The following is a 25380-nucleotide window of genomic DNA, read 5'->3' as shown; positions in this document are numbered from 1 at the left end:
TGAAATGTTATAAAGCATAATCTGATCAGGGAGATAGGTAAGTAAAGGGAGATAGATAAGTAAATGGATAATTCAAGGAAAGTGTGATAAATTTCAGGTGTTGTATAGCCACTGGATGTTTGTGGGAATGTAAGTAGAGAGACTTTTTCATAAATTGAAGTAAGAGTATGAATAGGAGAAATGACAAAGATTAAAATTTGAAAGTTCAGTAGAAATAATCTAGATATTGAGTGGAAGGGCACTTGCACCATAAATGAGAAATTGGAAGAGCAGAAGGTTTCATAGTATTTTAGATTTTTGAGAGTTAATTTTAGATAGATAGATAGATAGATAGATAGATAGATAGATAGAATAGATAGATAGATAGAAGAGAACTCAATTCTCTATAGAGAATGGCAATAGGAGGTAAAGCTAAAGGTGAAAGATGATTCAGAAAATAAAAAGGGATTTTTTTATTTCACTTTTTTTTTTCTCTTCCCCATTCAAATACACCTCCCTTACTTTTGCCCCCAATCCCTCCTTTCCCCACCCCCCCCCCCCATAGAGTTGTCTCTGGTTCATAGTTGTTTGTTGATTTTGATTTTTACTTTCTTATACTTATTCATTTTCCTGGGTCCCTTATTTAAGTTTTCTTGATTCCTGCTATGAGTGAGACCATCCGGTATTTTTCTTTTTCTTTCTGGCTTATTTTGCTGAGCATGATCCCTTCCAGCTCCATCCATGTTGCTGCAAATTGCATGTGTTTATCTTTTTTGAATGCTGAGTAATATTCCATGGTTATATGTACCAGGTCTTCTTGATCCAGTCATCTATTTTGGGCATTTGGTTGTTTCCAAACTTAGCTATTATAAATAGTGCTGCTATAAACATAGGTGTGCAGGTGCTCTTTGGAATTGATGTTTCTGTGTCCTTTGGGTAATACCTAGGAGTGGAATTGCTGTATCATATGGAAGCTCTATGTTTAGTAGGTCCAGAAATCTCCACACAGCTCTCCATAGTGGTTGGACCAGTTTGCACTCCCACCAACAGTGCAGGAGAGTTCCTTTTTCTCCACAACCTCGCCAACATTGTGGTTGCTATTTTTTTTTTTTTTTTATATGTGCCATTCTCACTGGTGTGAGATGGCATCTCATTGTAGTTTTGATTTGCATTTCCCTGATGACAAGTGATGTTGAACATTTTTTCATATGCCTGTTGGCCAAAATCCCTATAGAGAGGGATTTTGAATTTAAACTTCATGATCCATTGCAGAATCTTTCCTCTAAGAAGAAATAATCCACTGAGGAATAGGAAGTGACCTAAACAAATATATGTTTTGAAAGATTTTCTGGTTAGTATATAGAATTATGTTATCCTAATCCAGTTAATTTAGTAATAAAGTGGAAGGTTTATAGATTTCACCAGGGTGTGGAAAAGAATGTAAACTACCACAGGCCAACAGATGGAAAAGAGTAAAGTTGAGTTGCTTTATTGTTTTTTAATTACTCTGGATATATTATTGTTTTGGCAGTGTTCACTTAGAAACAAAAGGAGGTAGGAAAACAATAAGGGCAGGGAATATATATATATATATATATATAAAACTGTTGGTAGCACAGTGTTCAGTAAATTAGCACCAGGTTGGTACTGTCACATAATTTGCTGGTAGGAGCACAGCAGAGCAGCTTGTAGGAACAGATGAACCAGGGCACAAATAAAGCAATGAACATAAATCAGTGAAACTTAATTTAGCATTGGACATCTAGATGCGGTCAGAAAGCTGATCGTTATTACCATACTGTCATGCACAGAAGAACAGAGGAGACTCAAAAAAATATTTGTTTATGGTAATTATAAACTCAAAAAGAAACATGACTAGCATTACCCTACCCACACTTAGTCCATCTTTGTCTAGAAAACATTTAGCTTTTCATTATGAGTAGTCAAAGATACCTTACATAGAACATTTGGACATTAGGTTACCTTAACATACTCTTAAGTATTATGTTTTCCTAAAACAGAGGCAAATTTAGTTACACCCCCGTATTCTGTTCATTAAAATGTCTCATTGATGAATAAATCTGATGATTCAATATTTGGTTTGGTTTTATTTAAAACACAGGTTTAAATATATCATCCATTAAATTTAAGGGCTAATATTACTAATGATGAGTAAGATCTTGAATGTGGCAGTAATTATACCCAGGACTAATGTCTTTTACTATTATATTGCTAATTTCACTTTAATCTACCTATCTCACATTAAATCCTAGTTTTTATTTTTCACTAAAAAGCTTTTCTTGGCCTCCATGGTGGCACAAGGGGTTAAGCTCTGCACTATGAAGCGATCCGCAGCCTCTGCAGCTCGAGTTCGATCCCCGGCCAGCCAGGGAGCAACCCACATGGCGAAGCAGACCTTTCCTGTCTCGGCCCGCTGCTTCCTTCAGCAGTGTGTTTCAGTCAGTCTGCCTGTTCTATTCCCCACTCTGTCTTTGATGAATCCTCTCACCCTCCCGCATCTGTGGCCTGTACCCCAGCTCTTGTATGCATAAATAAATATTTTTTTTTTTAAAAAAGGCTTTTCTTGACTGCTGAAAAATTTGCACACATATTTCTTTATGTGATCAGAGAGAAAAATTATGAATATAATGTATTTGTTTATACTTATGTCATTGTTCATTTTGTACAATGTATGCTTTCTCAGGTGTAGTGGCTGTTAAATTCCCCACCCCAACTTACCCATGCAACATCATCATAGTCCCTTTTGCTCTTCCCAACCCTATTTGATCCCTCTCCCTCCCCATCCCCTGCAGAATGTCTCTGCTTTATAGTTGCCTGGCAATTTTTTTTCATTATTTATTATCATTATTTTTTTCCTGATCCCTCATTTGGTTCCCTAGATTCCCCTTATAAGCAAAACCATCTGATATATTTTTTTTCTTTTGCCTTCTGACTTACTTCAATGACCATAATCCCTTCCAGTCCATCCACATTGCTGGAATGGCATGAGTGTATTTTTTCGATTGCTGAATAATATTCTGTTGTGTATATATATCACCTATTTTTTTTAAGGTTTTTTTTTAAAGATTTATTTATTTATTTATACAAGCACTGGGTACAGTCAGAAGCGCGGGGGTGGTGAGAGAATTCACCAGAGCCAGAGCAGGGAGCAGAGCAGGCAGAAGGACCGAAATACACTGCTGAGGGGAGCAGCGGGCGGCAGGGGAGGTCTGTGCGCCATGTGGGACCCTCCTTCGGTGGCCGGGGAGCAGCCCGGGATCAAACTGGTGCTACAGAGGCTGCGGGCAGCCTCGCACTCAGCGCTCAACCGCAGCGCCACCGGGGAGGCCCCATATACCACCTATTCTTGATCCAGTCTATTTTTGGGCATTTGGCTTGTTTCCATATCTTGCCTATTGTAAATAGTAAATGCAGTTAATGTAGGGGTGCAGGTGTTCTTTGAATTAATGTTTTTGTGTTCGTTGGGTAGATTCCTAGGAGTGGAATTGTTGGGTCATATGGTAGATCCATTTTAGTAGTTTGAGAAACCTCCACACAGCTCTCCATAGTGGTTGAACCAGTTTGCACTCCCACCAGCAGTGTAGGATAGTTCCTTTTTCTCCACATCCTCACCAACATTTGTTGTTGCTAGATTTTTGTTTGTTTTTTTTTTTAATGTGTGTTTTCTCACTGGTATAAGGTGGTATCTCATTCTGGTTTTCATTTGCATTGCCCTGATTATAAGTGATGTTGAATTTTCTAATCCACCTGTTGGCCATTTGCATTTCCTCTTTTGAGAAGTGTCTTTAGTTCTGGATTGTTTACTTTGTTTTGTTGCATTGTATGAGCTCTTTGTAGATCTTTGTGATCATCCCTTATCATCTGTATGGAGTGCAAAATTTTTTCTCCCAACAGTAGGGTGTAGCTTTGTTTTGGTTAATATCTCTTTTGCTGTACAGAAGCTTTTAATTTGATGTAATCCCAACTGTTTATCTTCTCCTTCACTTTCTTTGCTTGGGGGATGAGTCTTTACAGATGTTACTGAGATATGTGTCATGTAGTTATTTATCTATATTTCTTCTGTATATAAATATATTTTTAATGAATATTCCTGACCATGAGAAAAGGAAGGGGGGTTAGGTTAAAAACCTGAAATAACTTACTTACATGTAGTATACTCAACCTTTATAAATTGTACTTTTCTAACAGGAAATAAAGAACACTATTGCATATTGTAGGTAGCTTAGGCAATTATTATTTGGGACAGCTTTGCATTCAGCATTCCAAGTTTGAGCTGGAACTCAAAAACAAGTTGATTTCATTGATTTTTTTTTTAATATAACATCAATATACAAAAATGTTCTTACTTGACATTACTTTTTGTTATGGTTAAAATTTTTACCAGAAATTAAAGGATTTTTGACTCTCTTCGAATTGTTAATTTCCCTGTTAACTCCCTTCTACATTGTCTCAATTTTCCAATATGCCCATTTAGGCTATTTATATTCCAATCAGGGAATAAAACACAACAATAGTAAAATACTTTCAGTGAAATACTTATAGTGAAATACAGTATAATAAAATATCGCACAACACAATAAAATGACTTACGATCTTTTAAGTAATGAATATCACCCCATCTGAACATTGAAAAACACTGCTCTCTACAATTTGCCTAGTCTCAATGCCATCTATCATTGTACATGACCACATCTTTTCTTTAAATGTGGCCCCAAAATTTAGTTACATGGCTACACCTAGCTGCAAGAAAATCTGGAAATAGTCTTTATTCTAGAAGTCACGTGAGTAGATTAAATTGGTGAGAAGAGATATTAGAAAACGATAGCAGACTGGTCCTCCCTGGTGGCGCAAGAGGTTAAGACACAACCTGTGAAGCTGTTTGCAGCCACTGCAGCACAAGTTCAATCCCCCGGCCAGCCAGGGAGAAACCCACATGGCGCAGCAGACCTCTCCAGACTCGCCCACTGCTCCCCTCAGCATGTATTTCAGTCAATCTGCCAGTTCTGTTCCCTCTCACCCCCCACACCTCTGGCCTGTATTCCAGCTCTTGTATGCATAAATAAAAATCTTTAAAAAGAAAATGATAGCAGACTATCAGAATTAGTAAGTTGGGAGTATTTTGTGTTCTAATTTGATGTTTGTTTCCTAATTTTTACACAGAATTACAAGTTCCTGTCCCCAAAACTTTCTCCAAATTCTATTTTATTTTTTAAAAGATTCATTTATTTATGCATACAAAAACTGGGTACAGGCCAGAGGTGTGGGCGGTGAGACAGAGACAGATTGGGGAGACAGATTGGGGAGACTAGGCAGATGGACTGAAATACACTGCTGAGAGGAGCAGCAGGTGAGACAGGCAAGGTCTGCTGCGCCTTGTGGGTCTCCTCACTGGCCTGGGACTGGGGATTGAACTGGTGTTGCAGAGGCTGCGGATAGCTTCACAGTGGTGTGTCTTAAACCCTTGCGCCACCAGGAGGCCCCTCCAAATTCTAATTTAAATATCTTCTGTGAGAATAAATGATAATCTTGTTTTAATAAATATACTTGGCAAATACATAAACTTAAATAATAATACATACATTTATGAAAAAGGGACCCAGTACTTATTTTCTTAGTGTCTTAATTTTCTATAAAATATTAGGGAGACATTTTGTGGTCTCTATTTGAATGCTTTGATTGCATTTTTATAAAAGAAATATTGATATATAATGTCAGACTTGCTAGAAATACAAAGTTTTCTAAATTCTCATTGCTCCCAAGAAATACTTTTCTAAATATAAAATGTACATATTGGGAAAATGTTCAAATCAATGTGCTAGTTGTTACATTCAAAATTCCATTACTGTTAATGAGATTTGCAGGCATAACTTGCACAGTAAGTTGCTCTGAAATTTTTCCCAGCTGTGTACTTGAAAGATAATCTTTTTTTTTTTAAAACATTTTATCGGGGCAGTTGCTTTTCAATATAGCCACTTATGTATTGATGCCATTATTCTATTCTACACCAAATGTTGGACTTATATGTAAAGGAAAATATAAGGTGTTTGTCCAGTACATCTGTATGAATCACAAACAAATCATTGACATGAACTTTAGCACGTTGGAACAGTTCTGGTACGGAATTACTGCATAATTCATTATAAAAAACCATAAAGTATTCAGAAGTCAGTGTTCATTCAGTGATGTGCTGCAGTATTAGAAGCACAAGGAAATATGCCTTTTTTAAATACATACTTTACAGAAGGCAGCTGATAAGTTTTATGGTTTATTGTAGAGTTATTTTAATCCCTTTATAGTTGTTTGAAAATATTCTTAGAAGTAATATATCAAGAGAAACTATATTAAAACATTTTTTTTCAGCATATTTTAACATTTTCTGGGGTTTTTTAATTATAATTTTTGGGGGTTACATTTTTGCTTTTCCATATGTGCATGTATTCCACTCACCCTCCATCAAGCCTCTGTGCCCAAAGGCAATTAATAATAATTAGACAAAAATTTCAAAAATATATAATTATAAAGGTAGGTGATATTATTCATATGATTCAAAAAACAAAACTGTACCAGTAGAGTATGGAGGAGAACTGCAGATGCCTTGGTGGTGGGTGTAGTGTGATAATATAAATATGAAGAGGTGTGAACTTGTACCTCTGAATCCTATAAGTGTTGTAAACCAATGTTACTGCAGTTAAAAAAAAAAAGTTAAAGTGTTATATGCACCCTTTAAAAATTGTTGACATGATTTTATCTCTTTATACTCTACTTACACTAAAAAAAACTTGCTCCTTCATAAGAAATAGAAAATTGATTTATATCATGCACAAGTCCTGCTGGCAGTATTTTATATTATCAGAGCTAATGCCTTTGGCCATTTCTTTTAGTTTGATTCTCCACATGGCTGAAGAGGAAGTGCTTATCAGAATCACCTGCAGACACATTTAAAACACACCCCACTACACCATCATTTCCCCACACTGTGCATCCTGAGCTGCAAAGTATTGTCATTGATTAGATTTTCTGTTTTCTTCTATATGGTACATAAATAGAGATGGAAACATTTCTAGATATTCTAAATCCCAGTATGTTTACATTTTTGAAACTAATTACCAGCTCCTTTAAAAGCATAAAAATATGATTATTCTCTCTGAATTGGTAGAGAAGCTATCTAAATAAAAGCAATTAATTCTATGGATAAAAAATATTACTATAGAAGAAAAAGTTATAGAGAACATTATATTAGTAAAGAACAGTGAGTTCAACTTTCTGAGAAACAATTCTTATTCTTTTCTATTTGGTAACAGCATTGTGACTTCTTCCATGCAGATCAGACATATGTTGCTTATGAATTCTGCCTTGAAGGATCTTATAATCTTTAGCAGTTTTGTGATGGACATCTAAAAAGAAGTCAAACGATGAACATGTACAATATGCAATGGTTGTTAATTATTTAAAGTAATAGAGAAAAGCAATATAAGTAAAATTATAAAGTTTTATGTCAGTTGGAAAAGACCAATACGTTGCCCATTTTCTTTGGGGAGGTTCCCCAGGAAAAGGCTGTGACAGTGATTTTCATGCAAAGGAAGCAGGAATGACCAGAATTCGAAGTGGTAAGGGAGTCAAAATAAAGAACTTGGCAGACCCTTAGAGGGCTATTGAACTGGGATAAATTAAAAGTTGTTTCTTCTGGGGTACCATGTGCTCACTGAGGGACAGTGACTTTGCTTAACTTTCTTTGACTGATGACAACTCTACAAGAATAGTTCAGCTGAGTCCCAGCTGTTGGGGAAAGAGTGTCTTAGCGTCCTAGAGTGATCTGCCTATTATCCATTAGCTTCCATTCTCCCTGTTTTACTTTAAGGCATTGTGATATGAATGGGTAATCTGAGTTTTGAAGACTCACTGGGAGAGGAAGATTTCTGGATTTAGGTTGTAAAGATTATTCAAATAGATTTGGGAAAATTTCAAATTACATTGGATGTCATCTATATATTAGATAGGTTAGTGAGTCAGGGAACACATGGTAAAAGAAGATAAATGTAATTAAGTGGGAAGCTCTCATTTCATGAAGAAGATAGGAATGTATTTGACAAATAAGCTAGAGAAACCTGTTAACAGTGATAATACAGTCACCTTTGAGGGCCTTCACCATTGGCACCAACCTATCTTCTCCAGTGTTGCCTGTTTTGCTGCAAGTTCCAACTTGGTTAACTACATGCTATTTACTAGAGTGAACACTCATTTCACAAATTTGAAATGTTTGTCATGATGGTCTTCTTCCCCCCGCCCTCTCTTTTTCAAGTCTTCTCATCCTTAAAGTATCCATTTTTCCTCTAATCTTCCTAGTTCTCACTCTCTTTGAATTTCCTTACTACATCTTCCTGGTGAGTTACTGTGTTTCACTTTTTTCTTCCTCTTTTTTCCCATTGTCTCATCTTCTCTCTCTCTTTCTCGCATTCTGTTTTAACATTCCATTAACATTTTTGTTCCTTTTACTTTTACCATTAAAACATAAATAGTATATTATATCAAAATGTGCTTGTGCTCTGTATACATACACATACGTTCTATGATAATATAGAAAACTATGTATTATTTGTGTATTATAGAGTAAATTATTCCACTGTTCCTATACTTTGGAACTTCCTTTTTTCTTACTAATCATGGTATCATATGGAATTTACTGATATTAATATATTCAAATATGTTCATTTTAACTGAAGTGTGTAGCATATTATGAATAAGCCAGATTTTATTTACCAGTATCTCTGATGATGTCTCTTTGATTTTCTTCTAATTTCTATTATTGCAACAAAGTTATAATATAGATCCTATCCTTGAACATTGTTGTTATGTATTTGTTTCAGCTTCCTATGAGAATTTGATCTCCTTGAAGGGAGGAAAATTTCTAATTCTATTTCTACCACAGAGCTGATTGCATCATTGTATCATTGTAATATTCTGTAGCCAGACTGATCAGGAAGCAATGGACACAGATCCAGAGGCAGGAGCCTACTGTTCTATATTTAAAAAGGACTACTAGGCACATAGTGATTCCAACTGTGTGTGTGTGTGTGTGTGTGTGTGTAAAAAATATTGTATATATACCTCCTATACTAACTACTTACAAAACAAGTTTTATCAACTAATAGTGGTATTATGTTCTTTATTTATTTAAGTCTTACCCTTTTTCATTTCATCTGTAAAATATCCATTTACAGATATATTCACGGTACTTAAGTTTTTTAGAAATAATGTGATCCTCACCTATACACAGGTAGCTTTATATTAATTTCCCTTCCAGTGGCTGTTTCATAAAACACATGATTTATTGCTGTCTTGCCAATTTATTCTGAGTAAGTTAACAGTGCCTTAGAAATATTTCTCACAGCTATTTAAGTAGATTGGCGATATGAACATCTTTCATCTTGAGCACCACACAATACCTCCCTGGTCTTCCTGCTTTCAATACTGTCCTCCTCTAATCCATCGCCAATCTGCAGCTGCCAACATCATCCTTTCCTCCCAGTGCTTTGACTGTAACTCTTTTCTGATTTCTTTCTTCCTATAGCTTCATAATCTAGACATCAGGCTGGAGCATAGCAGCTATCATCCCAAAGCTTTCATTAAAGGACCTTACATTTGATTTTTCTGACTGTACCTGAATCCTCTTCACTCTCATTGCCTGGCATGAGATATGTATACTCGCCACATCCCTTCCAGACATCTTACTTTGCCTTCCTACTCTTCAGTACATTCTCTGGCTTGTCTTGCAAGAGCTCTTTTCCCCTTTACAATATGCTTAATAGGTGATTTCTGTGATTATATACATTATGAGATGAATAGATGGAAATAAAAATAAGAAAGAAGAAAATAAAAAAAGAATGTTGCCATGTAGGGACATCTACTATTATTATGTTAGCAGGTTTTTTCCCTCTCCCTTCTGCTGTATATTTAAAATAAATCAGTGCAACTGTCAACCTAGTTTATATAATTTCTATTTTGCTGAGTGTTATGTCAGAAGCATTCTCCATATATAAAATTTCCTCACAAATGGACTTTTCTACAAAAATATAACAGCACTCACGATAAACTACTGAACACTCCATTCTAAAATAAATTATTGAATGAAAAAAGTAAAGTGATTGAAAAATTCAAAGAAGCAGTTAAAAAGAATTACTCAATATTAGGGGTAGGAGTAGACATTGAGAGATGGAAAGTTTAAATCTATAAATAGGAAAACATCATGAGTGAGGATATTCTGTGTAAGGAACAAACAGATAAAGTATTTGGTGAGGAGCTAGACTGGAATGTAATAGGGAGGAACAAAAAGGAATGTATATGATGGAGGCAGACACTTTAAGTTCAAAGTGAAATATTTAGTATCAACAAGTATCCATCCTTATAGAACCAAATAAATTAGCATTTGAAAGACTTAACAAGCAGTGTTTTTCTATGTCACTTGCTATTCATTTTCAAATTCCTATTGACTGAGAGAAGTATCAATGCACCATAAGTAGGAAGTAGGGTCATTTCCAAAAAGAAATGTGAAAATGACTATTATACCTCCTAAAGAATTTGCAAGTCCCTAAATGATTGATTAAATATAATCTCTTACATTTGTAAAACAAAAGTGTCGTAAGATCATTTTCATATTAATTATATCCTTTTATGCTCACAACAAAGCTGTGAAGCAGGTATTGTAATTATTCTATTCATAACTAGATAAACCAAGGTCAAAGAAGTTAAGTGATGTACTGGAGATGGTACCATTAACAAAGATCCACACCTAACTTCTGATTTATTGTTGTTGTCTTTGTTTGGCTCTGTTTTCCCAATAATGTTAGGGAAGTGGACTTTGGTAAAAATGATGGAAAATGTCATCTTTTCATAACACAGCTTTCAATCAAATTGTTAATATTTATTCCCTTAGTTGTTTGGTCTATATCCTAGTATGTAGGAAATAATATTTTTTCTAAGGTTTCTCATAGGTATAACTTTAGTAGATATAAAATGTCTTCTGTGTCTATAGCTATTTATCTGATGTCCTCTGGCAATTGCTACTGAAAAGAAATCATAATGATCCTATTTATTTTGAGTGTTACCTACTTAGATGTTTCTAGGTTTATAAAATTTATTCTTAAAATACTAAACATTTCTAGCATCTGCCTAATTTTGGAGTTCATTAATGTTGTTATGAGGTGGTAAGAACATTCAACCTGTATATAAAGTGTATTTTGATTTTCAGATTTATTTTGATTACCACAGTGCCAGTATGCTTAAATTTTCCCTCAGATGTTCCTGAAGATTTTATGTCTATTATCTTCTTTCCCACCATATTAGTTCAGCTATCATCGTTTCTCTACAATCTTCGAAACTTTTAATTTGCCTCTAATTACTTTATTTGGGTTTCTAGTCTCAAAATGGTCTTGAATATCTCTAATTCAGATGTTATTTCTTCAATTGCTTTTTGTAAAATTCCATGCATATCTTTATTATTTCATATATTTTTCTTTCATTGTATATCTTTGATTTTCTTCTTACCTATTCTTTCCATTTATCATTCTTATCTTGTTTCATTAAGTCCATCTTCTTTATTGAATATGTTGCTAAGAAAGTGTTATCTGTAGAACTATGCACACAAGGCCATTCCTATACTTTTCTTTTGTTGGTTCATACATACATAAGGAAATTCTATCCAAATGTGTTTTCCAACATAATACTCAGATTTCCTTTGATCCCACTTTCTTTCATCCTGAATATTAGATGAATACCCTTTATATCCAAATGAAAGTAGAAATAATAATATGCATAGTTAATGATTATTGTGTGATTCAGTTGGCATAAAACTACTGTAGAGCTATTATTAGGTTGTGAGATTTCTTTACCAATTACCATCTTTTGGCCTGATACTCTGAACAGAGAAAGAGCATAAACAATGTTATACTCAATAGTCACAAAGGCAATTACTGAAATTAAATGAGTCTAGTTTATTTTAAAATGTTGATATTTCCCTCCTCATACTGCAAGCAACTGTCAATTCTCCATATAGCCTGCTGCATGGAGCATACATATTGTAGGTGTGATGAGCATACAAATTGTTTTCCAAAAATGGAAGATCCAAGAATGAAAGGGAGTTTTGTTAATATGCCAGAACATGAGCATGTACTAGGCTTGTTTCAAGCACTGGGAAGTATGGTCCCCTAATTCTAGAGTGTTCAGATGGATATGAATGAAGAGATACTAATCTAAGACTGGGAAGATTAGTGTCCTGTCAGTGTTCTTTTTCTTGAAATATCAACCACCATGTAACAGGATTTTTTTTTTTAAATGGTACAAACCAAATACTTTTGAACAAAGAAAGAAGTTTCAACATTGGGATGCTAGGAGTTTGCTCTTAAAATTGCATAAGATAAAAAAGCAAACAATTCAGGATTTGAATTTAATTCTCTTGACCTTGCAGCTCATAGATAATTTCCTGAAATGTTTAGGATATATTGATGAGTCCCATTGTTCAGTTTTGTCACAAGTTCACTACTTTTTTTCTGTTCCTCCATAATTATTTTGTTGAGTTCTTTGAGAAGGTTAGGCCATTCTAGCAAGATCTCTTTTCATTTTCTGTTGCTATTTCATTCAATGTGATAACATGTGTGCTAGTCATGTGTTAAAATCCACTCCATATTTTCTCTTTGTATGTGTTCAAATTTTTCCCATAATTTTTTATTCCTACACAGTATGGGATGACAAATGGATTCAATAAATATTTATATTGACTATCTGATGTATATCATATTTTTAAGTTGCTTGGAATATATTCAACTCTGCCCCAGTAAGTAGGTACCAAAAGTCTTCCTGTTAGTAACAAAGTTTACAAATAGTGAAAAGTTTCCAATTATCATGAATATTTCTGTTCGTGAACACCTTAACATGCAACCAGGTAATTTAAATATGTCATCTAACATACCTAGATAAACTCAGCTTCTTAATGACTAACTGGGTTAATATTGAGCATGAGCCAATAAAGCACTGCTCCCAACATATAAATAAGCTTATGGTTGCTTTGAAGGCATTTAATGAAACGATAAAGTCTGCTTACACAAAAGAGGTCTCAAAATGCAAAATTGCAAGCTCATATTCATGACCTAGTTCTTACTTATATACTTATATACTTGCTGCAACCATACTTTTTTTATTGATAAAAAGGAATAGAAGTTGCACAGCAGTCACAGTATTATTGCAAATTTAATTCATGAAGTTTTCTGTCACTAAATTTCTTGTGACAGTCTAGACTATTGTGATGTCCCCCCGCAATGTCTAGTTTTTCTGAAACAGATATCAGTTCCACCAAGAAGAGCAGTGCCACATCCAATCATGACCTTCTACTTCCCCAAAACTGCATATGGCATTACAGAGACAGTTGAGTTTTATAAATTTTACATACACAAAAAAGTCTCGACACCTTTCTGAGCAGGTTAGAGGCAGACAGTCTCAAGTGCCTATTCCTCTTCATCCCTAATGCCTGAAAAAAGTCCTAGCAAAAAACAAGCTTATGGGGCACTGGTAGTAGATCTATGAGGCTGTTTGATATGTGGTGAAAACAGACTGCATTTCAGCTTCCTGAATAAATGTGTGTTATCTAGAATTCACATATGTGGCTTTCAATATTTTAGATAACAAAATAAATAAATTTTGGTATTTGTTGATTTTTTTGCTGATATTATAATTTATTATTGGCCAGAGAATCATGTGTCCTTTTTTTAGTTCTTCTTTCTTATAACTACAAAGGTAATTTGTTAACTCTCATTTTCATTCCGTTACTGTAAACTCATTAACAAGTAGTTTTCAGGTAATATGGATATTTACTTAACATATATTTTATCATGAGGCAAATCATCTCTTTAATGTGTCATTTAAACTGTTACTGCATCATCATTGAGAAGTAAAACATAGGAGAAGAGCAGTTTAAATATCTTCTCTGTGTCCTACTAACAGGTTTCAGGTGGGTCATAAACAAAAAGTGCGTTTTCAGCCTGCATCTATTTTCTTGTCAAAAGCAGCTAGTGGGCCTCCCCGGTGGCGCAGCGGTTGAGCGCTGGGTTGCGAAGCTGCCCGCGGCCTCTGCAGCGCCGGTTCGATCCTCGGCTGCTCCCCGGCCACCAGAGGAGGGTCCCACATGGCGTGCAGACCTCTCCTGCCGCCCGCTGCTCCCCTCAGCGGTGTACTTCGGTCCTTCTGCCTGCTCTGCTCCCGGCTCTGGCTCTGGTGAATTCTCTCACCCTCCCGCGCTTCTGACTGTGCCCAGTGCATGTATAAACAAAACAAACAAACAAACAAACCAGCAAACAAATAAATAAAGCATGCCTCTATAAAAAAAAAAAAAAAAAAAAGCAGCTAGTATTTGGCGAAACTTCTTGACAGAGTTGATAAGTATGCAGAAGAATAATCATGATTAAACTCCAACATGAATTTTATAAAATAATCTTAATGCTTTATTTAAAAATTATTTCTACAAAATATTATATAATAATGGTCGGAAGCAGTTTCTATGCATATGTATTTATAACAAAATATAAATATATCTTATATAATTATATTCAAAATTTATATATGAATGTTTGTAAATCTATATACATATGCACATATCACATGTAAATATATAAATTTAATGAGATATTGTATACATATGTACATATATTTTTTCATCCAGATAAGCCAGATAATCATACAATTGACTGTCCATTACAAATTATTTAAAAATATTTTATTAGGAAAATGCTGTACTTTCCATGTTTAATTTGTTCTTCTATTTATTTTATATACCAATTTGATATTTCACATGTTAGCAAAAACTGCCCATGTATTTCACTTTACTAGGTGACAATGCTTGGGTTTTTCTGATATTCTCCTATAAGTCAATAATGCAGCAGCATTTTGTGACATCTACATTGCAGTGCCCAGATTTCAATATGAAGAAAATGGAAAAAAGTAGCAATTAACTTTGTTTGGTATTTTGCTGCTGGAACATAAAATATTGATAGCTCAATTAAAAATACGAGCTCAAATGAAATGTGCTTGCACACTGTGAATTTATATGTGATTCATAAAAAGCAGCTTTTCTGCAGCCTCTTTCAATGGGATATTGTAGAATGAGGATCCAAGGCTGGGAAGCGGGAGAACAAGTCCTCTGCCAGCTCTGCCAGGAACTAGCTGTGTCATAGTGGCAAGACACTTCCCCTCTGGAGATCTCAGTGATTTCATTTGGAACACGACAAAGTAAAATTGCACAATTGTTGTCATGTCTAGATTTTTAAAAAAAGCAAATGCTGTATGATTATTTGGGAAGGAGGCTTAAATTTCAATTATCTTCACACAGTTGTACAAACCACTAAAATTGAAGCACAGCTAACAACGTATCAAAATGCGATGGTTTTACATGTTAGTGAGATGCTTGTAGTAAATAAGTGTAAGTTGGAATAGTAAGAAGAAGATTGCTTTATGATTGTCAATCTAGAAAAATATGAAAGTTATTATCCAGATAAAAGTGGCAAAGGGGTGACAGATAATGGGAAACATAAAGCCAATGAACTGTGATATCTGGATTATCCATTCTAATTCATTATTTTAAACTAAATGAGGTAATTTCCTTCTTGTTGATATCTTTAAGACCAGCAAATGTTTTTTCTACTCTTCTAAATCTAGATAAGTTTTTCTATATAAGTTGCTGCACTACAAGGACAGAAATATAATGTACTTGAACTTTGTATTTAGCAATGCAATGATATAGTGCTTGGACTTCATGAAATATGATTGATGTCATTTATAATGTGTCCCTCTGCGGCTCTGTTAACCCCTTCCTCATATGGAGAATTAGAAAACAATAATTTTTCCAGCAAATGTGTGTGAACCCTGGAATGAGCACTTTATCAATCTAAATTAGATCGTAAGTATTTTGTTCAGTGAAGCATAGGCTATGGTTCATTTGTTCAGTAACATTTAATAATTATCATGTTAAAATAGCAGCACTTCCTGAACTTCTTAAACTCATTGGTCAATCCATGAATCAATCCATATCTCTCTGTAGAGAAGCAGAATAAAAATTAATGTTCCTATGAATGTATTAACAGAATATGTATTTACTACCTTAAGTTTGAATGAACTAAAAATTTCTCAAAGGATATTCTAGAATTCAATATCCTTTGTACCGCCTGGATGGGGAAAATATAACTTGCTTGCTTATAGGGCATTGTAAGTTATTTCAGTAAAATATTTATCTGCCAGATATTATTCATATTGCACTTAATAATTTTAATATGACCTCAGCTTTTGAGTTTGTATTACATGTTATATGCTTTCAAATCATGGATATATTTCAAGTAAATGTTTAGGTAAAATGCAAACGAGAGCTAAGTGAGAATGAACAAAGAGATTCAAAAAGAGCTCCCCCTTTGCAGTAAATATTCCAGAAAAAAAAAATGGAGAATGGCCAAAAATTTATGGCATGTTAATAGAATTATTTCTGAAAACCATTTTTTTTCCAAAATGAAGTATCTGTCATTCTTCACATTCCATCTACCTAGCTGATCTATAAATGAACTGAAGAAGGGATTTTGATCTTTCCTAAGAGTGTTTTGTCAATGATCAGAAAGAATGGATTCCATTTCTTTCTGAGTTGAACCAGAATGTCACAAATCAAGAAAGATGAAGTGTTTCAGCAAATGGGGTAGTGAATACACCTAACTTTTACAAGCTGGTGTGGTATTGTATTTTTCATTCTTTTTTTTTTTTCCAGTATATGTGTAAAATGTATTGATAAAAGAATCTGTGCACCTCTGACACTATTGGAAGCAAATGGAAATATCACGGGGAGAGAATGAAGTTGAGGTTAGCAGGATCATTCCTAACTAAAGCATTCATGAAACATAAAACAAGTTGGGCCAGTTTTAAAATTGCCCAAGATAAGACACTCATATACATTCATATGGAAAAAGAAAACTTTCACAATGTTAACTGATCTTTTTTATTATTATTATTAAAGCTTTTCCAGTCATTTTTAGCTTCAAAAGTTTCACTTTGGAATTTTGAAATGTTCTTTAACTTACTAAAGTCTTTATTTAATTGTATGGGTATAGAAAGTATTGTGCATATTGTCTCATATACACATTTATTTCTCTAAACAGAATTTATGAAATACCTTAATTATTTAAGTCATGAATGAAGATACAGCCTGTTTCTCTACAAAAAAGTATACTTTTAATATTTCTAACTCAATTTCACTTCCTTTGGTATAGAGACTACTATTACCAATAAAAACATATATATATTTCATTACAGAATTCCAACATGCCAATTAATAATCATCAGTATATATTAATTTACTTTAAAAAAAATTTCTAGGAGATTGGGACCCAGTGAGGATACTTTTGTAGATCTCAAAATCCAAAATGTTATTAGGAATCAGCTAGCATCTCTCTAAATTTCACTTTTATATTTGGACTATGCTAGAGCTCAAATTTTCTTTTATCTCACACCTTTGCTGACAGTGGTCTTTCATTTTCAGCAGTTCAGGTCTCCTGTTGGTCTATTTTCATATGCAGCTTTCTTCATTTCTTTGTCCCAATTTCTCATCATTTTTTTTTTCTAGTTAAAAAGCATTTTGTTATATAATTTCCTTGACAAGCATATTAATTTGGTAATGCTAGCTGCTGTAACAATTACACCCCACATTGAATGATGGATTAAACATATTTGAGGCTATATGTTTTCTTGTTTACTTATTGCTCCGCATAAGTTTTCCTGATCTCAGATCTTTTTAAAGAATTTTTTGGGAAAGAGGCTAACAAGGGCTTTCTCCTTATCTTAAAAAAAAAAAAAAGGATTTTCTTTTACACTGTCATCCCAGTCAGAAAGGGAGAACATAGCAGAGTACTCTGAGAGTTTTTAGTAAGTGAATCTACAACCGTTTTGTCAATTAAACATATGGTCATACTTAATTGAAAAGCAAAATGGGCAGTGCAGCCAGGCTAAGGATAGGAAAGGGAGAAAGACATTTATATGAATAGCCTGTTGTCTCTGTGAAACAGAGCATGGCACTAAATGCTATTTGTAGTCCATTTTACCCTACCACACAACACATATACCCCCCAAATCTTTACTTTCTAATGAAAATGGTCACTAAACATTGGTTTTTTTTTGTTTGTTTTTATTTTCAAGGTATCAGTATATTTTAACTTAACTGGCATACAAATATGCCTATTTATCAATCATTTAGTGTTTACTTAATGATAATTGAACTGCACTTTACTATCCAACAGTAAAGCTTCCAGGTACATTTATGTCTGTGTTTTGATCAAGCATATGAAATATCTTTCAAAGAAGACAGTTGTTGTTGAACATAATATCCTTTATATTTCCTGTACTTTTTTATGACAAAAGTTTCATGAGAGTTAGGGTCCATTTCAACACTGATCATTCCTGCTACCCAGAATTAAGAATGATACATTATTCATAGTAAGCACTAAAATATGTATAAACGTGTTGAATGAAGTAAAAAAGACTAAAAGTTTAAAAGATTTTTTTTTAAATAATAATTATTAATGTTAACAAGCTGGATATTTCTGTTTTAAAGATGAAGATATTATATCAAGGCAGAAAACTATAAAATTAGTTTTGGAGGCTGATACTTCTTTTGAAAGTTACCGTGTATTTATATCATTTTTCTTATTTTTTATGTATGTATGCATACAAAAACTGGGGTATATGCCAGAGGTGTGGGGTGTGAGAGGATTCGCCAGAGACATTGTGGGGAGCAGAAGAGGTGGATCTACTGAATACATTGCTGAGGGGAGCAGTGGGCCAGACAGGAGAGGTCTGCTGCCCCATGTGGGTTAGCTCCCTGGCTGGCCAAGGATTGAACTCATGCTGCAATGGCTGGTGAAAGCACTGAGACTTTAACCTCTGTACCACCAGGGAGGCCCTATATCATTTTTCTTTAATTATCGATGGCATATAGCTTTTGTACTTTGATTGTATTCTTTGCCTGTGTTTTTTCAGTTTCACTTAAGTATTTCATCTACATCTTCTTTTTTCCCCAAAAATAGGAATTTTATGTCTCTATCTGAACATTTACCAAAAACAAATATGTAAGAACAACATGATAGACATTGTCTATCAATAAACAGGTGTAGAGTTTCCTAGTTTAAATGGACAAGAGAAAATACAATGCATGGTTTCATATGTATATTAAGATTCCTTATAAAGATAATGATTTTCACTCAGAATTTTATATACTGCTTTTTCTGTCTATACTGACTTCTTTTCTTTAGCTCTTAGATATCTTTGCTCCTCCAAATTCAGTCTTATAAAGCAGATTCAACACTACACAAGTTCCATTTGTGTATTACAAGATTACTAGAGGTTGATCTTCCATTATTTCAGTTACATATAATCTGATACAATAAACTTACTCACTGACATGCAAAACAAATTATACTCTCATTTATGAGAAATCCATGCTCCAACACACAGTTGCTATTCAGATAAATCCATTCCCATGTACATGTTATTAGGTACTAAATTACCTTTAAAATAATTCAGTAATTTAAAAAGTAGATTTTTATTAAAGGATTTTGAGAGCAAAAGAAGAAATGTAATTTTGGTACAGGCAACCATTTCTAACATGAATTCGTTGATCTAGAAAATTACTTTAATGCACATATCAATACACAAGTCAGTTGCTTATATTTCAGCAATTTAAAAAAATCTATGCATTCTTACTGTGTATAATAAAAACACATAAGAATGTTTCATTATAAAGTCATAATTAGGCTTTATTATTTTTATCCCAGTAAACTGTTTTAATTAATACAAGTGAACTTTAATTAATAGTTGTATTTAAGTAATAAAAAATTAAATGGTAAAATATTGCATTCTACATTTAGGAATCTTCCTGTATTGAGAAAATTAAATGTGCTTATAGGAATAAATATGTCTTTAAGTTTTTTTGTGATAAGAGACTTAATAGCCACTTAAGATTGTAATTGCAAATCTTAAGAATATGAGGAAAAAGAGAGAGAGGTTTACAATGTTATTTTATTAAATGCCTCTACTTGGATGTTACAAATTCATGTACTCTACTGAACACAAATCATTGTAATATCGTTTTAAAACTCCCTGCTTGCCCTGACATACAGTGGATACTGAATGAATTGTTTTTTAATAGAAAATTATTTAAACATAAGACCAAGTTTGAAATACCTATGTTACCATTCCATAACTATTTACTTTTAAACATATATAAAGTGAAATATTATAAGGGACTTTATTTTTGTGTGCCAAAGAAATGTAAAATGTTGGGGCCTCCCTAGTTGCGCAAGTGGTTAAGATACAGCACTATGAAGCTATCTGCAGCCACAGCAGCAAGAGTTCAATCCCTGGACATGGAGGTGACCCACATGGTGCAGCAGATTTCTTTTGTCTCAACTGCTGTTCCCCTCAGCAGTAAATTTCAGTAGATCTGGCTATTCTGTTCTCTACTCTGTCTCTGGTGAATCCTCTCACCCCCCCGGCACCTCTGGCCTGTACCCCATTCATGTATGCATAAATAAATGAATATTTAAAAAAAACAAAGAAATTAAAATTTCAACTTAAATGGTAAAGATTTGTAACAAATTCTTTATTTCTAATATCTTACATAAAATCTCCAACTTTTTTTATATCCCAATCATGTTGATCCTATTTATCCAGAGATTCCCATGTTGAAAAAGAAATGCAAATCCCACAAAAGTTTAGTTATATGGTATTTGAAAAACAGTATATCTCTGATATCCCTAAAAGTTGGGCTAAATAATATGACTTGATTTGGTATGATCTTTGAATCACAATTTAATACATTCCTGTTTATTTGCTTCTCTGGTACAAATCAGTTTATACATTATTTATTCATGTTTCCTTTTAAACCATCTCAAATTCATTGCTTATTATATTTCCAAAATGTACATAAATATGCATATATCTCTTCCTCTAACTTTCATCTACTTATGCAAATTTTTCATTTTGTGTTTAGCATTATCATTCTCATAAATGAATTCTTTATGACATCCTTCTCATGACATTCCAATGTGTCTCGTTCCATGAAGCATATTTGCTATATTTTAAACTCAAGTGTCTATGGTTGAGGCTTCTCTTACTGCTTTTGATTTTCCTTTGCTATTCATTTTATCTCCTTATCCTTCCTCATTTCGATATGCATAAGTTAAAGTAAAATTCAATTTATGACAACTTTCCCTATAATTCATGTTATTTAATACAAGTGTTAAAACTTAGTGTTCAAACTAAGTGTTAAAACTTAGTACAATATTTATCTCAAATTGTCTAACTTAAAGGCAAATCAATTTATAGAACACCTTTTAAGTACCCCACTGCAGTGTAGCAATGGGAGCTAATGTGAACCACACAATAATGATAAATAACCCTAAAAAGCAAACTTTAAAATCAAAGTAGCTGATTTCAACAATGCTACATCTTACTTCATTTTAATATACATACTTTGTACTCACAAGATATGGATAGATAATCATTCTATCTTCTTCAATACCTCATACATTGAATAGGTGGAAAATCCTAATTTATTCCTGTATGAGGGCAAAGAGAGGTGATGTAGGCTATCGATCCACATGTGTCTCACTTAATTTAGCTGTCATAATTCCAGCATGAGAAAAACTTTTGGAAATGTTTAGGAGAAATAAAGATGACGATGGGATCGGTAGTGCATTTTTTACTGTTTGGTGGTTTCAAATGCACTAACAGTAGTAATAGTGATGATTTTCCATAAAAGTTAATTAGAAAAGGTGTAATTGTATTTCCTATTGACAAAAATGTTTTAGCAGCTATAAATATAACATATATAATTCTAAATAAAAATGTCGAGCATTTAATATATACGCATATTCAGATACATTCATATATGTATATGCATATATGCATTTATATAAAAATATATGTTACTTCCTATTGTTTTACTAACTTGTCACTCTTCACACTTAGCCTCCCTTGCTCATCTAAGCTTGTTTTAATTTCCTTTCACTGGTCCATTTAATTATTTCCGTTTGCATACCGTTTTAATGACACTCTCATCACACAGTTTTTTTCACATTTTATCTTACATAAAAAAATCCCTCTCACCAAATGCACATTAGAGCTCATATTTTCCTTCAGCAGAAGATTAATGACTTGCGTAGATTTAATCAATGTTAAATCTAAGTATGAAATTTTGCTTTAAGTTGTTGCCACTTACAATAGACTGAGAGTAAAATGCTTTAAGAGAGATTCTAGGTATTTTATGTGCATAGTTCTCTAATTCTGGTCAAATTGGTGGCATGTATTCTCCTGTTAATTAGTGATATTTAATTACCCTAATATTTTACTTAACCTCATATTTGTAAAGTAACTCACATAAACAATCATGTCATGTCAAAATGTCCCCTAGTTTTATTCTGTGTATGTTTTTTGTTATACCCTGTATGTTGTACATTTTGGATGGCATGTGTATAATGAAAATCAGACAATAGATTATATTTGTTAGCAATATAAGTCAGTGACAGTTGCATTTGTTTCCATATTTTTTGTAACATTTAATTATCTACTTATTTCTTTTAATAACAAGAGGAAATAGAGCAGTGTGCAGGTTAACAATGACCAGACATCCAAAGATGTGATAGACTATGATATATTTAGCGAACCTGTTAATATGTTCTCAACATACTGTATGGACCCAGAAGCCAATGAAATCAAGCCCAGTTACCACATGTACACTGATAGCCAACTTAACCCCAGAAGCAGAGACCCCTAAAGTAGATGACTGGTATCTGACCATATATGTATTAGGAAGCACAGTCAAAATAGAATTGCCCAGTGGAATCTTGTACAAATTACTACTTCACAGAACCATGAACAGCACAATTGTTTACTTATATTAGCCACTAAGTTCAGGAATGGTTTGCTAAGCAGAATAATTTAATAAATATACTTATTTTTCCTTTGTGTCTAGATCTTAAAGTGGCACTGCCAAGCTATTCTATCATCTCTGGAAATCTAGGCATTCTTAATTGTTTTCTTAACATTCTGACTTTCTTCTAATTGTCCCCTAAGTTTTGCTGTTATTTTTAAACCTCAAATTATATTTTATGAGCTTATGTATTTTTTATTATTTGACATATACTAGAATTATTAAGATAATAATAAAAAGTAAAATGATTTATTCATTTTATAATATGTATTTCAGTACCTTTCTCTACCCATAGGTTCCATTTTCTATTCTCCCTTTCATAACACATAATATTTCTGATTATATTGCACAGGTATGAGCCTGTTGTTGATTCTTTTGTTTATATCTATTTAATTTTTCATCTGCTGAAAACTTTTAGAAGTCTTTCTGGAAAATACTATAGAGAATGAAAAGATAGTCTATTTTTCTATTTTTTCATTATAAAAACCAGACATTGTGTGTGTGGTCGTTTCACTGAGATGTAAAATCTCCATCATCTTGATTCCTTGTTTAACCAAAGACTATTTGTACAGCTTGTGAAGAATCCTTTTGTAGGAAATTAAATCCCTATAGTGCCTCTGTCTCATGGCCATGTTTGCCAGCTTTCTGGACGAGAATTTCTATTCCCATTCACAAAGCTAAGTAATACCCACAACATCCTTGAAAGAATTTAAAATTAAGTTTCTGACAATTAGAATACAAGGGGGAAAAACTGTTAAATGTTTGGCATTGGAATTATATATGAATGAGTATCTTTTTTTAATCCAACTCATCTAAGTACTGTACGCAGGAAACATTGTAAAATACTGCCAACATTTTTTAGCTACTTATGCTTTGCTGTTTTGCACAAAAGGACATGCCCTTTCTAAAGTAATCATGGAAACAAATGAAAACAAGGCTTCTGGGCAGCAGCCACTCAATATAGCTTTTGGAGTTGATTGAGTGTATTATAAGACATTGTTAATGTTGACCTTATTGAAATACCTCCTATCAATTATTACACTTTGTAGTGTGCTTATGCACATGCTATTTCTTTTCATTTGCATTAATGTGTCTTACTTATACTAGGTGTTCAGTAAATGTTAGAATACATGAAAATTAATGAACATTACATTTTTTTCTCTAATCAAATTTATTTTTTAATCTTTTGTCAGCTGCTGTGACTAGATTAATAGAGAATATATCATTTTAATGTCTAAAATACCCATTTCTCTTTTGAAAAATTTTCTCTGTTTAAATTAGGTGCTGTACAGAGGATAAAATTTATTTCAAGGCAATGTAGAATTCTAAAATAGACAATATGAATATGGGTGATAAAAAGATAAATCTTACAAAACTTATAGGTACTCTACTATGTCAATATCTTTGAAGGTTAGAAATAGAGAGAGAAATAAGGAACAGCTACATGAATGTAATCAGATTGCATTTTTTCAGAAAATACATTTAAAATTCAATTGAATGATAATGATATTTAATAAAGAGTGCTAAGCTTAATTCTTTGATTATTTTTTCTTAATTCTTTGATTATTTTTTCTAAATTGGGCCTATTATTGCTACTTTATAATATGACATCAATAAAATTTAAGTTGTTGAGTAATCTACAAGTTAATGATTAGGTGGTTTTCCATTCATTTAAAAAGTACTTATTAGAAATCAACAATTTTCCTACCTTATGAATTTAGAATAATTTGGTTTAAACAGTTGGAAACAATGAGCATATTCAAGGATTAGATTTATTTATTTAGGATAAATGCTGTTTGTAAGAACAGAAGGGCTTATAGGGGTTTGGTAAAGTTAAGTAGCAAATGCACAGAAAATAAGCCATTAAAATGGCTTAATAGTCAATTCAAACCACTGATGACCACTATTTATGGATAATAGTGTACCCTACATTCTCACAACCCTTCTGCTTCCTATTTGGCATGCATCCAAATTTCTGCTGTGTTAACATTTGCTCCGGGGAGGAGATGAAGGAAAAAAGGTCCATAAGGTTTCCATTGGCCCAGATAGTAGAAACATCTGCTGGATTCATGAGCAGCTTGCTGGCCCAAGTCAGCAGGGAGGGTTGATACTTATCAACCCTGCCATATGAGTCGATATTTCCTGTGTCCTGGGGCTTCACAAACTTAATCAAGAAAAAATAAGGGAAAACATTACATGTCAAAATATTCTCCTTAAATAAACATTATATATATTTAAAGTAACTCATGGCATTATAAATTATAAGTTTAATACTAATGAAATTCAAATTTCAACAAGTAGCAGAGTTTATTGGATTTTGGTATTACTGTATCATTTTGAGTAATGATGGATTTCTTGAATTTAGAACTTTATTTAGAGAG

The 25380-nt window shown here is 33.3% G+C and overlaps 1 protein-coding gene across 1 annotated transcript in view; it reads left to right on the top strand.

Annotated features, from left to right (window-relative positions):
- CADM2 (cell adhesion molecule 2) overlaps positions 1-25380 on the top strand; it is a 249974-nt gene that overhangs the window by 1025 nt on the left and 223569 nt on the right. The gene's annotated exons all lie outside the window — the stretch shown is intronic.

Source organism: Talpa occidentalis, unplaced genomic scaffold (assembly GCF_014898055.3).
Source record: "Talpa occidentalis isolate TD23 unplaced genomic scaffold, MPIMG_talOcc4v2.1 talOcc4.4, whole genome shotgun sequence".
Classification (NCBI taxonomy): domain Eukaryota; kingdom Metazoa; phylum Chordata; class Mammalia; order Eulipotyphla; family Talpidae; genus Talpa; species Talpa occidentalis.
The sequence above is the reverse complement of the archived record's forward strand: the minus strand, read 5'-3'. Positions and strand labels throughout refer to the sequence as shown.